This window comes from Pygocentrus nattereri, chromosome 22, assembly GCF_015220715.1.
Source record: "Pygocentrus nattereri isolate fPygNat1 chromosome 22, fPygNat1.pri, whole genome shotgun sequence".
In the NCBI taxonomy this organism is placed as follows: domain Eukaryota; kingdom Metazoa; phylum Chordata; class Actinopteri; order Characiformes; family Serrasalmidae; genus Pygocentrus; species Pygocentrus nattereri.
Window position 1 is genome coordinate 12,205,073 of NC_051232.1, and position 12,519 is coordinate 12,217,591.

The 12,519-nt window shown below is 37.8% G+C and overlaps 1 protein-coding gene across 2 annotated transcripts in view; it reads right to left on the bottom strand.

The window, feature by feature from the left end:
• Positions 1–12,259, bottom strand: part of ugt8 (UDP glycosyltransferase 8) — a 47,709-nt gene extending 35,450 nt beyond the window's left edge. Inside the window, exons 1-2 of one of the 2 annotated variants that reach the window (XM_037532772.1) lie at positions 12,048–12,259; positions 2,137–2,307 (exon numbers count right to left, since the gene is read on the bottom strand). The gene's annotated coding sequence lies outside the window, so the exon portion shown is untranslated. The remainder of the gene's footprint in view (positions 1–2,136; positions 2,308–12,047) is intronic. The other variant, XM_017717436.2, reaches the window with a different exon arrangement.
• Positions 12,260–12,519: the final 260 nt, after the last annotated feature.

The window sequence follows — 12,519 nt, forward strand, 5'->3', positions numbered from 1 at the left end:
AATTCTACAGCTTTTAGCCAGACAGCTGTCAGGTTTCTCGAGCGCTCCTCACATGCTTTGGCTCTGGTGGTTTCAGGTGGGCTATCACCATTACAACTTTTCTCTTTCAGACCGGACTTGTTGACTGTTGCCACAGCAACCCAGCCAGAATCGAGCTCTACTTGGGCGACGTCACAGCTTGGGTTTCGAATGGAGGACTCGGGTTACGTGGCCATCGCCCCCTAAAGAGAGACGCCGGTGAACGCAAACATTTAAAGCTTTGAAAAGAACAATGAAAATGCTAAGCAACTCATGTTTCTTCTACATTTAAAGCCACCTTTGATTCATGTAATGGTGGATCATTTTTTTATAAGTAACTCTTTAAAGTCACTGGAATGTGCTAAAACACTACTGAGTTAAATTAAGCCTCACATTTCCCACTTATAACAAGTGAATAAGCCTGTCACAAAAGAAATGTATAAATGTTAGGCGTTAGTTGATAGTCATCAGGTCACATGGTGCTGAACCCATTCAAATATTCTTCACTCATGGACCCACAAAAGCCACACAGATGCAAACAGATTGACCGACAGACAGATCGGCACACAAAACTTTTTGCAAAAACTGTAAACTGTCCCTCTCAGATAAACAACACAAAGCTTTCATCTTTGAGAGGTAAAAGTTAAGCTCCACTCTTGATTCAGATGTCTGTCCTTCCACTGTGAGAAGACAACCCAACACAGAGTCTGAACTCGTTACTGAGAAAAAGAAATAGACGGAAAAAAAATATTTGGAAATCAAAGAAGCTGCTGGTGTCCTCAAAACAATGGACTGACCACCCCAGAGTCCAGACCTTAGCATCACTGAATGCTTGGGTACAGCTACTCTGGTCCTGAGAAGCAAAAAAAAAAAAAATGCAACCAACTTCTATGACTGAACTTAAGAGGTTATGCAAAAATATCCCTGCAGATTCATTTGAAAATCTGAAAGCAAGTCTCCAGAAAAGAATGAAAGCTGATACACATATTTGGTGTGGACTAAATAATAAATCACTTGATACTATATTTAGTTGTTGAGGCTTCTGTGTAACTATCTGTTAAATACATGTTTCGTTTTTTCGGATCCTGAAAAATGAATAACTTGTACTTAATGGCTGTTTTGAATGGAAATGAAATAAATGAGGGCCTGATCTCTGATTTTTGCACAGTAAATATTTATAAAACTGGAAGAACGTTCTGTCAGGTTGCACATCATCAAACACAAATATGATTATAAACCTTGTCTCAGTTAATCCCGCCTAGCCATTGGACAGTGCGTACTTGACCCTTTTTAAAAATAGACCTGATAAGGGAGTTGAGCTGACACATCTCAATGATACCAGCACCTTAAATCAACACTAGTGCTAACACAACACGCATTAGCACCTCTCAAATATCGGTGAGCGATGTCGTCCACAAGAGCCGTCGTCTTCTGACCATGATGTCATGCTCCTGTGTGTACAGGGTGCATCGTGAAGAGGTCACATGACTGCATGAATCAGCAGGAGATTTTTGCCATACCAACCAAGCCTACAGCACCGAAGCTAAGGACAACACAGCCAACAATGGATGAGGACAATTTTACATCTCGCATGGACACTAGTGGGGTAAAAATGCACCAATATGCCATGACGCCTCAAACTATAGGTGGCGACTCACCTACACTGAAGTTAGGATGTTACTAATTATTATAATGATCAATAAATTATGAGCTTGTCAGCAAAATAACAGATTGTTCACCAAATTGAAAGGTAAAAAAAAGCTTTGTGCATTGTTTTGTATTGTTCTACCACTGTCAATAGTTTTTTCAAAATTTTCTGCCACATTTTCTTCCCGATCATGGCTGCACCCGCCAGTTTAGTCTCCTACGTCACATAATGAGTGTGTATACATGCGCTTAATAATCCAATAACTGCAGAAAATCAGGCTGTCAGTAATCCGATCAAAACGTTTACATGCACTTGAGTAATCAGATAATTGGAAACTGTGGGTTTTTACGAGTCAGGCAGTAATCGGATATCTGCTTTTCCACCAGCCGATAAACTCACAGAAGAAGTGACGTAAACGTAACGTAAATCTCAAACGTCATGCCAACATTTTTTAAACACTGCCACTTTACCTGAACATATGAACACATATCATCTAGAAGATGAAGAATAGTTAAATCCTTCATTTCATCAAGCATGTAGTTTGTTTCAGCGTCGCTCCAAGAGTTTTGCTGTCATTTCGTGGCAACGCTGCTTATTTCCGGTACCACCATCTGTTTTCGCATATGCGCAGACTAAGAAATCTGAAAGAAATCAGAGCAAGAGTTTACATGCACTGAGAAATCTGAGCTAAAACGCAGCTCTCTTTATCAGATTTCTAGACCTTCCTCCAATCTAAGAAATGAGGACGTGCTGTTTATAAGACTGAAATCCGATTATGATCAGATTATTGAGTGCATGTGAACACACTCATTGTTTTAAAGCTGAGAGGGTGATGGTTAGCACATGCTTACACCTCAATACGCTTGGAGGAGAATGCTAAGTGGCAATTATGTTAGGTCAGCTAACAGACGTCCACATTAACTATCATCGAGCTGTGTTGAGGGTGAGGGCCAAATCTTGAGCAACATAGATACCTCTCAGAAGCCTGTTCAGTTTCAGTTTTTGGATAGATCCTGATGGATAGATCGCATTCTGTGTAGAATATCTGTACAAATACTGCTACCTTTAAACCAGTTTATTACATCCCTAACTGCCATATGACTTATCAATTTTTTATTTTTTATCAAGTGTCAAATGTCGAACATAGCACCACGTAAAACACATCCAAGCCATCATATCAGTGGAGAAATATGGCCTTGATTCAAGCAACACCCTCTCAAAGTCACGTAGGCTTGGTTTTCTCCATGGGCAGCTTTGTTTAGTGATGTGAAAGTAATAGGGCTCTGTGTGCTTTGAAGAAGAAAAAAAATAATGACTAGCTACAGCATCAATATATCTGAAGCGTTTTAAAAACACAATAACTCAGACTTCTCAAACACTGATTATGTACAACCTCGGATGAAATTACACCATCAGTGGGAGCTCTATTCAGAATAGGCTAGCACTAGGCTTAATCTGTGTCTAGATCTTTGTCTTTATTGTTGAAAATACAGTGAAAATGTAGCATCTTTTGGAAGATTTTATTCTCTTTTCAAGTTAAACAATTGAGAAATTCCACACCCAGGAAACCTTTAATACTTCATGATGTGTTTCATTGACTTATTGTACAATGCGAGGCTTTTAAATCAACAGAACAGCACCAACATGATACCCTGAGAACATCAAGACACCATACAAATAATGAAATTGTGGTAACCATGTAATGTGAAAGAAGCCTTCAGTAATCTCAACCTTTGTTCTTGAATAACAGATAATAGATTGCATACATGGGAAGTTCTTTGTCTGACTATGATCCAAGGCTCAATTGGCCAATTTATGCCAAATAAACCAGTAAATGAACATGACTGTGCATATTCAGACATATCAGTGGACATTCTTTATCCACCTGACAACGATTCATAGATGACAATGGGTCTGGTAGCTTGGTAGTTGGCGCAGCGTACCAGTGATCAAAAGAAATTAGCCTTATAGCCAGGTCATGTTCTAGGACTAGTGATCTAGGGATATGATCAAAGTATCAATATTGACCATTACATTCTCACATTCTTATTTGTTTTAAATAATGGGTGTGTCTGCACCCATTTCCTTGTATGATGCCACCAGAGGTTCGCAAGGCCCTTGTTTTACACTGAACACTGCTATTGGGTACTTGAACAAGTCTCTCATAACCAGAAGTCGCTCCAAAGGACAGCCTTGAAGAGCAATAAGAAGTTCATGCAAAGTTTTCCCTGTGCTAACATATGTGATTAAACTAATGGAAAACTTGATCATGAATTTAGGAGCTAAATCAGGCTTGATGGGAGTGTTTTTTTCAGTCCTCCAGACTCATCAGAAGGTTTTTTTGCTCTATCCCAGGCCATACAAACACTGAATCTTAGGGCTCAACTGATACCAAGACAGACTTTTAAGGAACTACAATCCCAATAACTGATAACATTGGCTGATAATTTTATATGGTCACAAATAAACTACTAAATATTAGTACAGGTGAACTATCTGGGGCTAAGAAAGACAGATCTAGATGATCTCAGGATCATTCCTCAAACTCTGACAAAGCAGCGATAAATTCATAATGACGTGCATTTTGTTCCAGCATGTGATATAGTTCCTTGTACTTCATTCCAACACTCTGAGAAGACACTTGGTAGATAGCAAGGGTTACCCCAGGCCACACAGGAGACTATCATTTCCACAGCTCTTCAAGCTTAGTGGAGCACATACCATATTATTAAAACTTTAATATACTGTAAACGTCATAGCAAAGTCACTTTCATTAAATTCAAATGTAGTTTCTTGTGATCTAGGTAGTAACAGCAGCCTTCAATGTCAGGTTTTAGTTTACCACCAGCTATCTGCTGTGATCAAATGGTACATTTACAAGAACTACGGTAAAAAGTATTGATACAGTGAGTCCAGTGGTTTAAATACATTACCTTATATTTATTATCACATATTATATATTATTACATTATCTTATATTTTGAGCAATATGCTAACACAAAGGCAGTTTCTCTTGAGCCTAAGGTCATTTGTAAGCAGGGCTGTCATGATTAATCAACTCAATTCCTCATTTTTTTAAACAACCACTGGTTTAAAATGTACCATCTCAATGAATCTGCAATTACCAATAAGCAATTAGCATGATGGTAATGCATATTTCAAAGAAAGTTAAATTTACTATTGGTTTCTAGTACAACACTGAAGTCTATCCAGTTTAGCTTTTTTAGTAAAGTGTTTTGGAATCATTGAAAGGTTATGCATTATTTTTTATTGTTTAGTTTTTACTCAACTGACAGTCAAAATAGCAGTACAACATAATCAGTAAGTACTCAATTACTCGTATAATGAACAGTGACAGCCCTACTAGTAAGTCTGCCTGACCATCAAGCTGCTTGCTGTCCATGATTTAACACAATCAAAGATATGATATCATCAAGTGTGGTGTGACAATGATCTAGAGATTTTACAGTGGCAAAACTTGGCTGAAAGCGGAGTCACAGAGTGGGGGCAGAAGGTGGCTGTAGGGCCACCTATATATTAGGAAGCACTGCTGGCAAACAGCGAGAACTCAATGACATTCACTATGCAAAGAAATGCAAAAGTCACTGAGCCACTTTTGAATGTCAGTTCCATAACAAGGAACATGTGATGAGGACATTAGTGCAAAATGTTTGAGGTGAATATTGTGGAGATTCTTTTCATCTTTGCATTCAGATGTTGAACAAGCCTTAACTGAAATACAAGCCAAATTGGCTACTCAACTATCTCGTTTCCTAGCTGTTAATACTTAGTAGCTCTTACCGCACAGACACAGCTTGAGCTCAAATTAAGAAACATTATTCACAAGGAACTCTAAACACATTATAGCACCAGTCAGAGGTTACTATTGTGTTCTTTTTTTGCTTTCTTTTATTTACATAAATTTGCCTCATCCCAACAAATGAAAACCCAGTTCATGTTTTTTTTTGCGGTGACCTAAACATATGATTGTTAAAGCTAACAACGGTGGAAAACAACTTTGATCAGCTAAAATAATTGTGACAGGCCTATATAGAGATACCAAAGATTTTTAAAGGGACATAATGACACATAAGGTGCATAAGGACATAAGGTGCTGTTACAGAATAGAAGTGCAGTAAAGCTATCAGTGTTTTGAAATGAGCTGAAAACTGCTCAAATAGGAAACATTTTCAGGCCAGATTTAAGAGTGTCTAGTGTTGGAGCTCTTCTAATGCTCTGTCCACTGGTTCCACTGAAGAGCAGCACAGTAGCTAAATGCTGCTTCTCCATGTTTACTCTTTACCTTTTCTATGTCCTTTACATCTGTGCCTCTCATTGCTATTTGCAAACAGAACAATCTCGGTTTTATCTTTATTCAATTGCAGAAAGTTTTGTCCCATCCAGTTAGTGAGAGTGACAAGTAGATCTGAGTATCATTTGCATAGCTTTGGTAAAATATTCCACAGCATAGTAGGATTTGGCCAAGGGGAAGCATGTATAAATTGAATGGCACACTTGGTTACTGGCACTCTCTTAGAAACATTATTTTCTATTTTAACAAAGCAGTTCCTTTCTTGCAGGTACCAAACCATTTTAGCACCGTTCTCAAGCCTAGATGACAATTTTATGGTAAATAGTATCAAAAGACTGGCGACCTGTCCAGGGTGTATCCTGCCTTCCGCCCAATGACTGCTGGGATAGGCTCCAGCATCCCCCTGACAGAGAAGCGACTTAGAAAATGGATGGATAGTATCAAAAGGTAGCACAGACACTGAGTAGTAGTAGAACAGATATTTTTCCAGAGTCTGAATTTGAATAAATGTCACTGATAACTTTAAGTAGAGAAGTCTCAGTGCTACGATTAGGTCAGAATCCTGACTGAAATTTTTCTAGAACGCTGTTTCAGAACAGAAAGCTAAAAGGTGCTTCACTAAGATTTTTTTCTAGAAAGCTGTTTCAGAACAGGAAGCTAAGAAGTTGCTTCACTAAGAATTTTTCTAAAAAGCTGTTTCAGAACAGAAAGCTAAAAGTTGCTTCAATAAGAATTTTTTTCTAGAAAGCTGTTTCAGAACAGAAAGCTAAAAGTTGCTTCAATAAGAATTTTTTCTAGAAAGCTGTTTCAGAACAAAAAGCTAAGACGTTGCTTCACTAAGGAATTTTCTAAAAAGCTGTTTCAGAACAGAAAGATAAGAAGTTGCTTCAATAAGAATTTTTCTAGAAAGCAGTTTCAGAACAGAAAGCTAAGAAATTGCTTCACTAAGAAATTTTCTAAAAAGCTGTTTCAGAACAGAAATCTAAATTGCTTCACTAAGATTTTTTTTCTAGAAAGCTGTTTCTATACAGAAAGCTAAGAAATTGCTTCACTAAGACTTTTTCTAGAATCTGTTTCAGAACAGAAAGCTAAGAATTTGCTTCACTAAGAAATTTTCTAGAAAGCAGTTTCAGAAAAGAAAGCTAAGAAATTGCTTCACTAAGAAATTTTCTAAAAAGCTGTTTCAGACCAGAAAGCTAAATTGCTTCACTAAGAATTTTTTTCTAGAAAGCTGTTTCAGAACAGAAAGCTAAGAAGTTGCTTCACTAAGAATTTTTTCTAGAAAGCTGTTTCAGAACAGAAAGCTAAGAAGTTGCTTCACTAAGACATTTTCTAAAAAGCTGTTTCAGAACAGAAAGATAAGAAGTTGCTTCACTAAGATTTTTTTCTAGAAAGCAGTTTCAGAAAAGAAAGCTAAGAAATTGCTTCACTAAGAATTTTTTTTCTAGAAAGCTGTTTCAGAACAGAAAGATAAGAAGTTGCTTCAATAAGAATTTTTCTAGAAAGCAGTTTCAGAAAAGAAAGCTAAGAAATTGCTTCACTAAGAAATTTTCTAAAAAGCTGTTTCAGAACAGAAATCTAAATTGCTTCACTAAGATTTTTTTTCTAGAAAGCTGTTTCTATACAGAAAGCTAAGAAATTGCTTCACTAAGACTTTTTCTAGAATCTGTTTCAGAACAGAAAGCTAAGAATTTGCTTCACTAAGAAATTTTCTAGAAAGCAGTTTCAGAAAAGAAAGCTAAGAAATTGCTTCACTAATAAATTTTCTAAAAAGCTGTTTCAGACCAGAAAGCTAAATTGCTTCACTAAGAATTTTTTTCTAGAAAGCTGTTTCAGAACAGAAAGCTAAGAAGTTGCTTCACTAAGAATTTTTTCTAGAAAGCTGTTTCAGAACAGAAAGCTAAGAAGTTGCTTCACTAAGACATTTTCTAAAAAGCTGTTTCAGAACAGAAAGATAAGAAGTTGCTTCACTAAGATTTTTTTCTAGAAAGCAGTTTCAGAAAAGAAAGCTAAGAAATTGCTTCACTAAGAATTTTTTTTCTAGAAAGCTGTTTCTATACAGAAAGCTAAGAAGTTGCTATACTAAGAATTTTTCGAGAATCTGTTTCAGAACAGAAAGCCAAGTTGCTTCACTAAGAATTTTTTTTCTAGAAAGCTGTTTCTATACAGAAAGCTAAGAAGTTGCTTCACTAAGACTTTTTCTAGAATCTGTTTCAGAACAGAAAGCTAAGAAATTGCTTCACTAAAAAATTTTCTAGAAAGCAGTTTCAGAAAAGAAAGCTAAGAAATTGCTTCACTAAGAAATTTTCTAAAAAGCTGTTTCAGACCAGAAAGCTAAATTGCTTCACTAAGAATTTTTTTCTAGAAAGCTGTTTCAGAACAGAAAGCTAAGAAGTTGATTCACTAAGAATTTTTTCTAGAAAGCTGTTTCAGAACAGAAAGCTAAGAAGTTGCTTCACTAAGACATTTTCTAAAAAGCTGTTTCAGAACAGAAAGATAAGAAGTTGCTTCACTAAGATTTTTTTCTAGAAAGCAGTTTCAGAAAAGAAAGCTAAGAAATTGCTTCACTAAGAATTTTTTTTCTAGAAAGCTGTTTCTATACAGAAAGCTAAGAAGTTGCTATACTAAGAATTTTTCGAGAATCTGTTTCAGAACAGAAAGCTAAGAAGTTGCTTCACTAAGAATTTTTCTAGAATCTGTTTCAGAACAGAAAGCTAAGTTGCTTCACTAAGAATTTTTTTTCTAGAAAGCTGTTTCTATACAGAAAGCTAAGAAGTTGCTTCACTAAGACTTTTTCTAGAATCTGTTTCAGAACAGAAAGCTAAGAATTTGCTTCACTAAGAAATTTTCTAGAAAGCAGTTTCAGAAAAGCTAAGAAATTGCTTCACTAAGAAATTTTCTAAAAAGCTGTTTCAGACCAGAAAGCTAAATTGCTTCACTAAGAATTTTTTTCTAGAAAGCTGTTTCAGAACAGAAAGCTAAGAAGTTGATTCACTAAGAATTTTTTCTAGAAAGCTGTTTCAGAACAGAAAGCTAAGAAGTTGCTTCACTAAGACATTTTCTAAAAAGCTGTTTCAGAACAGAAAGATAAGAAGTTGCTTCACTAAGATTTTTTTCTAGAAAGCAGTTTCAGAACAGAAAGCTATGAAGTTGCTTCACTAAGAATTTTTCTAGAATCTGTTTCAGAACAGAAAGATAAGATGTTGCTTCACTAAGATTTGGATCACTAGATTGGGAATACATTGATCGCGAGATGCAGATTAAGCAACTTGTAAGAGTGAACTGTGGAAGTGTAGGGAAAACATCCCTGCAGATTTCTCTGAAAAAATAAAAGCAAGCAAGTGATATAGTATATTTGGTTGTTGAGGCTTCTGTGTAATTTTGCAGTAAATAAAGAAATTGTAATCAATGGCCATAAATGAAGAATGGTCAATGACCTTAACACAGTACTTTTTGTATAATAATGAAAAGTCTTTGTATTTAAGCCTGTGAAATTGCCCCTGTCTCCAATACACACACATACAGCTGACATTAAGATTACTGAGTGCAAACAAAACCATGCAAGCTCATGAAGCAACAAACCTCAAACTCGCCAAACAGGATTGGTTCACATCACTCCCCCTACACACATACACGCCTTTAAACACAGACTAACCAGCATGACTGATAAAATTAGAACAGTTTTTAAGGCCCAACCTGATCTTACACATCTTACACACTCATCACACACAAATCAACACAGCATCTCAGTTCCCATGACTGAGAATCTATCTTCAGCTGGACGCTTGAACAGCCTGATATTAGTATCTACACACATCCACCTTAATTCACTCACACAGCCAAGACATCACATGAATCCAATTAAAGCTGGTCCATTTCAACATGAGACAGTGCCGCCCCATTGGTTAATGAAGCTGTCCCTCATGTTCAGAGGCTGTTGTACTGCACATTTTAGGTTCCTTATATGTTACAGCAAACAAATGCACCAATCTTGGTTCACTCAAACACAGATCTGTGAAATGATTTAGTTGATCAGCCAAAACATACTTGGTGTCCAAACTTTACTTCACTTTTACTAATGTAGCTAACACGTTACAGAAGCTTACAACCCACCAATTAGCATACCAAATGCATTCCTAAATTAGCACACACTTGCCTTAACTTGTATTGAGTTGTCTTAGAAGGTTTCTGATCCTATGCGGCATACTAGACTGAACATTTAGGGCCGGTGATGAATATAATATCACAATACTTGAAGATACTGTCACCATCATATGCACCATGATATATTTTCTGAGATTCGATAAGAAAGAAACACTCAAATTTGATCAAAACTATGAATGCAAATCATTTTGATTTCAATTAATATCATTTATTTTCACTGCCACGAAAATCTGGTAATGACTATATCCACCACATGCTAAGAAAAGTGTATTGTGATGTAATGCATCACAATAATGCCCACCCCCATGTAGCATTATGGTCCAAAATTTTGCCTGTTTTTCTAAACGTGTTAGAAACCACATAAGCAAGTCTATTTGAGATTACTTAGCAACTCAAAGCGATCTGAGGCAAGTAGGAGCCGATTTGGACCTGCAGCCTACACTAATCAGTGGAGTATAAACTGTGCTATGTTAGCCTCATAACTCCTTAAAAAACCAAACTTCAGATATCATGCATTGACTGGCTGACTGACTCCTTTTGGGATGAGGAGAAAGCTGTATAAATTGAATTTTTAACCAGACTATCACTTTAATATCTTATATCATGTCACATGCCTATGAAAAATGAACAAGCTTATGTTCAACTTTCTCTTCGGTTCATAAAAGAGCTTGGCAAGTGTCTCGGTAGGTCTTTTCGATCAGTGTTAAAGCAAGACAGGGGTTGAATGTCAGTCTGATTACGGAAAGATCCCCCCACCGAAAGCAAGGCGAGGTATCAACCTACCTCAAGCCTCCTTAAATATTGATGAGGAAACTTGCCAAAAATGTAGGAGGCAAAGTGCTGCATCATATCTGAGGTGTGGTGGTGTAAGACACAAATTCTCGGTCCCACTTTTCTTGTGTTCTCCATTGAGAAAACTCAACCTCATAGTCATGTGAATGACGCTCCAGCGCTCTGCTCTTGTCTCTCCTCCTCAGGTCACACCCTGAAGCAGACCGTAACCGGTGCTCAAGAAAGGAAAAATGACAGGAAAACTTGCTGGCGAACGGGCAAGTTGGTGGTTGACTGTCAACACAGTGATCTGGAAGGCTCCTGGAAGTCAGCTTGACCTAAAAGACTGACTAACTTTGGTAAATTGTACATATTGAAGATGTGAGAGTACCAAGAGTACCAAGAGTACCAAGCAGAGGTGGGTTAGACAACAACTAGTTCATTTTACTTAGTTCCACATATTTTCTCTTATTTTTTTGCATAGATCTGTAATTTCTCGCTCTTTTCACATAATCATTTATTTCTTCTCAAGGACTCTTTATTATAGTAGGGCTGGTCAATTTCACCATATTTATGGTTATTGTGATCAATTGTGTCACGACTGTCACAGCATGCTTTTCTGAAATGCTGAATATAAATGACTGTATTCATAGTTTTTGATAGCACATTTTAAACAAGGCACTTTTCTTTTCCACAGTATATATTGTGATCTTGTACGTCATGAAATCGTCCTAAAGTATTGTGATACTACATTTGTGCAGGCGTTATATCGCCCACCTCTATATTACAGGCATTACCATTCAATCTGCTCTGTTAGTTCAGCTTCAGCCCCTCAGCTTTGAGCTTTTTTATCCATCATGTTATTTCAGAGGATCCCCAAACTATGTAAGTTACTGCTGAGAAGTTCTACCGCAGTTCTAAAGCCAAGTACTTGAGAGGTTTTTGGACCAGGCGTTCTAACAACTTATCCCGCTCAACATCAGCTGGTCCAACCGAGAGCGCGCCTGTCATTAATATAGCGTAGTAACTTAACAGCCAAGTGTTTTAAATGATTCCCTCTATCGCTAAAGTGGCTAACGCACTTGCTAACGCTCGCAGGTCTCCAAACGCCTCCGGTTGAACTCTCTGCCTTACCTTGAACAGGTGAGCCTTTCAAACAAGTGAGCCTTTCAAACAAGCGAGCCCACTTTCACGTCCCCCTCGCCCCAAGGACTCCGGGTTTTCTCAGTTTCAGAGAGTAAAAATCCCCGCTATAGCCTGGACTGAACGAAATTGTTGGGTTTTTTCCTCAAAAAGACCAACATTAACCGCTCGCTGAGCCGCGTCTCAAACCGCCCAACTGCCGAACTGACTCCGACGGGGGAGGGCCGGGGGGCTGGGGGCGGAGCCTCGAGCCAGAAGGCCGGGCGGTGATCACATATTCTTACTAGGCCCCGCCCTCCTTCGCTCTGATTGGCTAGCCGAGTCCCAGCTCTGGCGCTGGTAGGCCTGCTTGTGAGAATGAACTAACTAGCAAATCCTGGCGCAGTCGGAGCGCAGGAGCGGGGTGAGGGCGTGGGGGAGAGAACGCAGCTCGTTGCTAGGCAACAACATACAGTCATCGCCC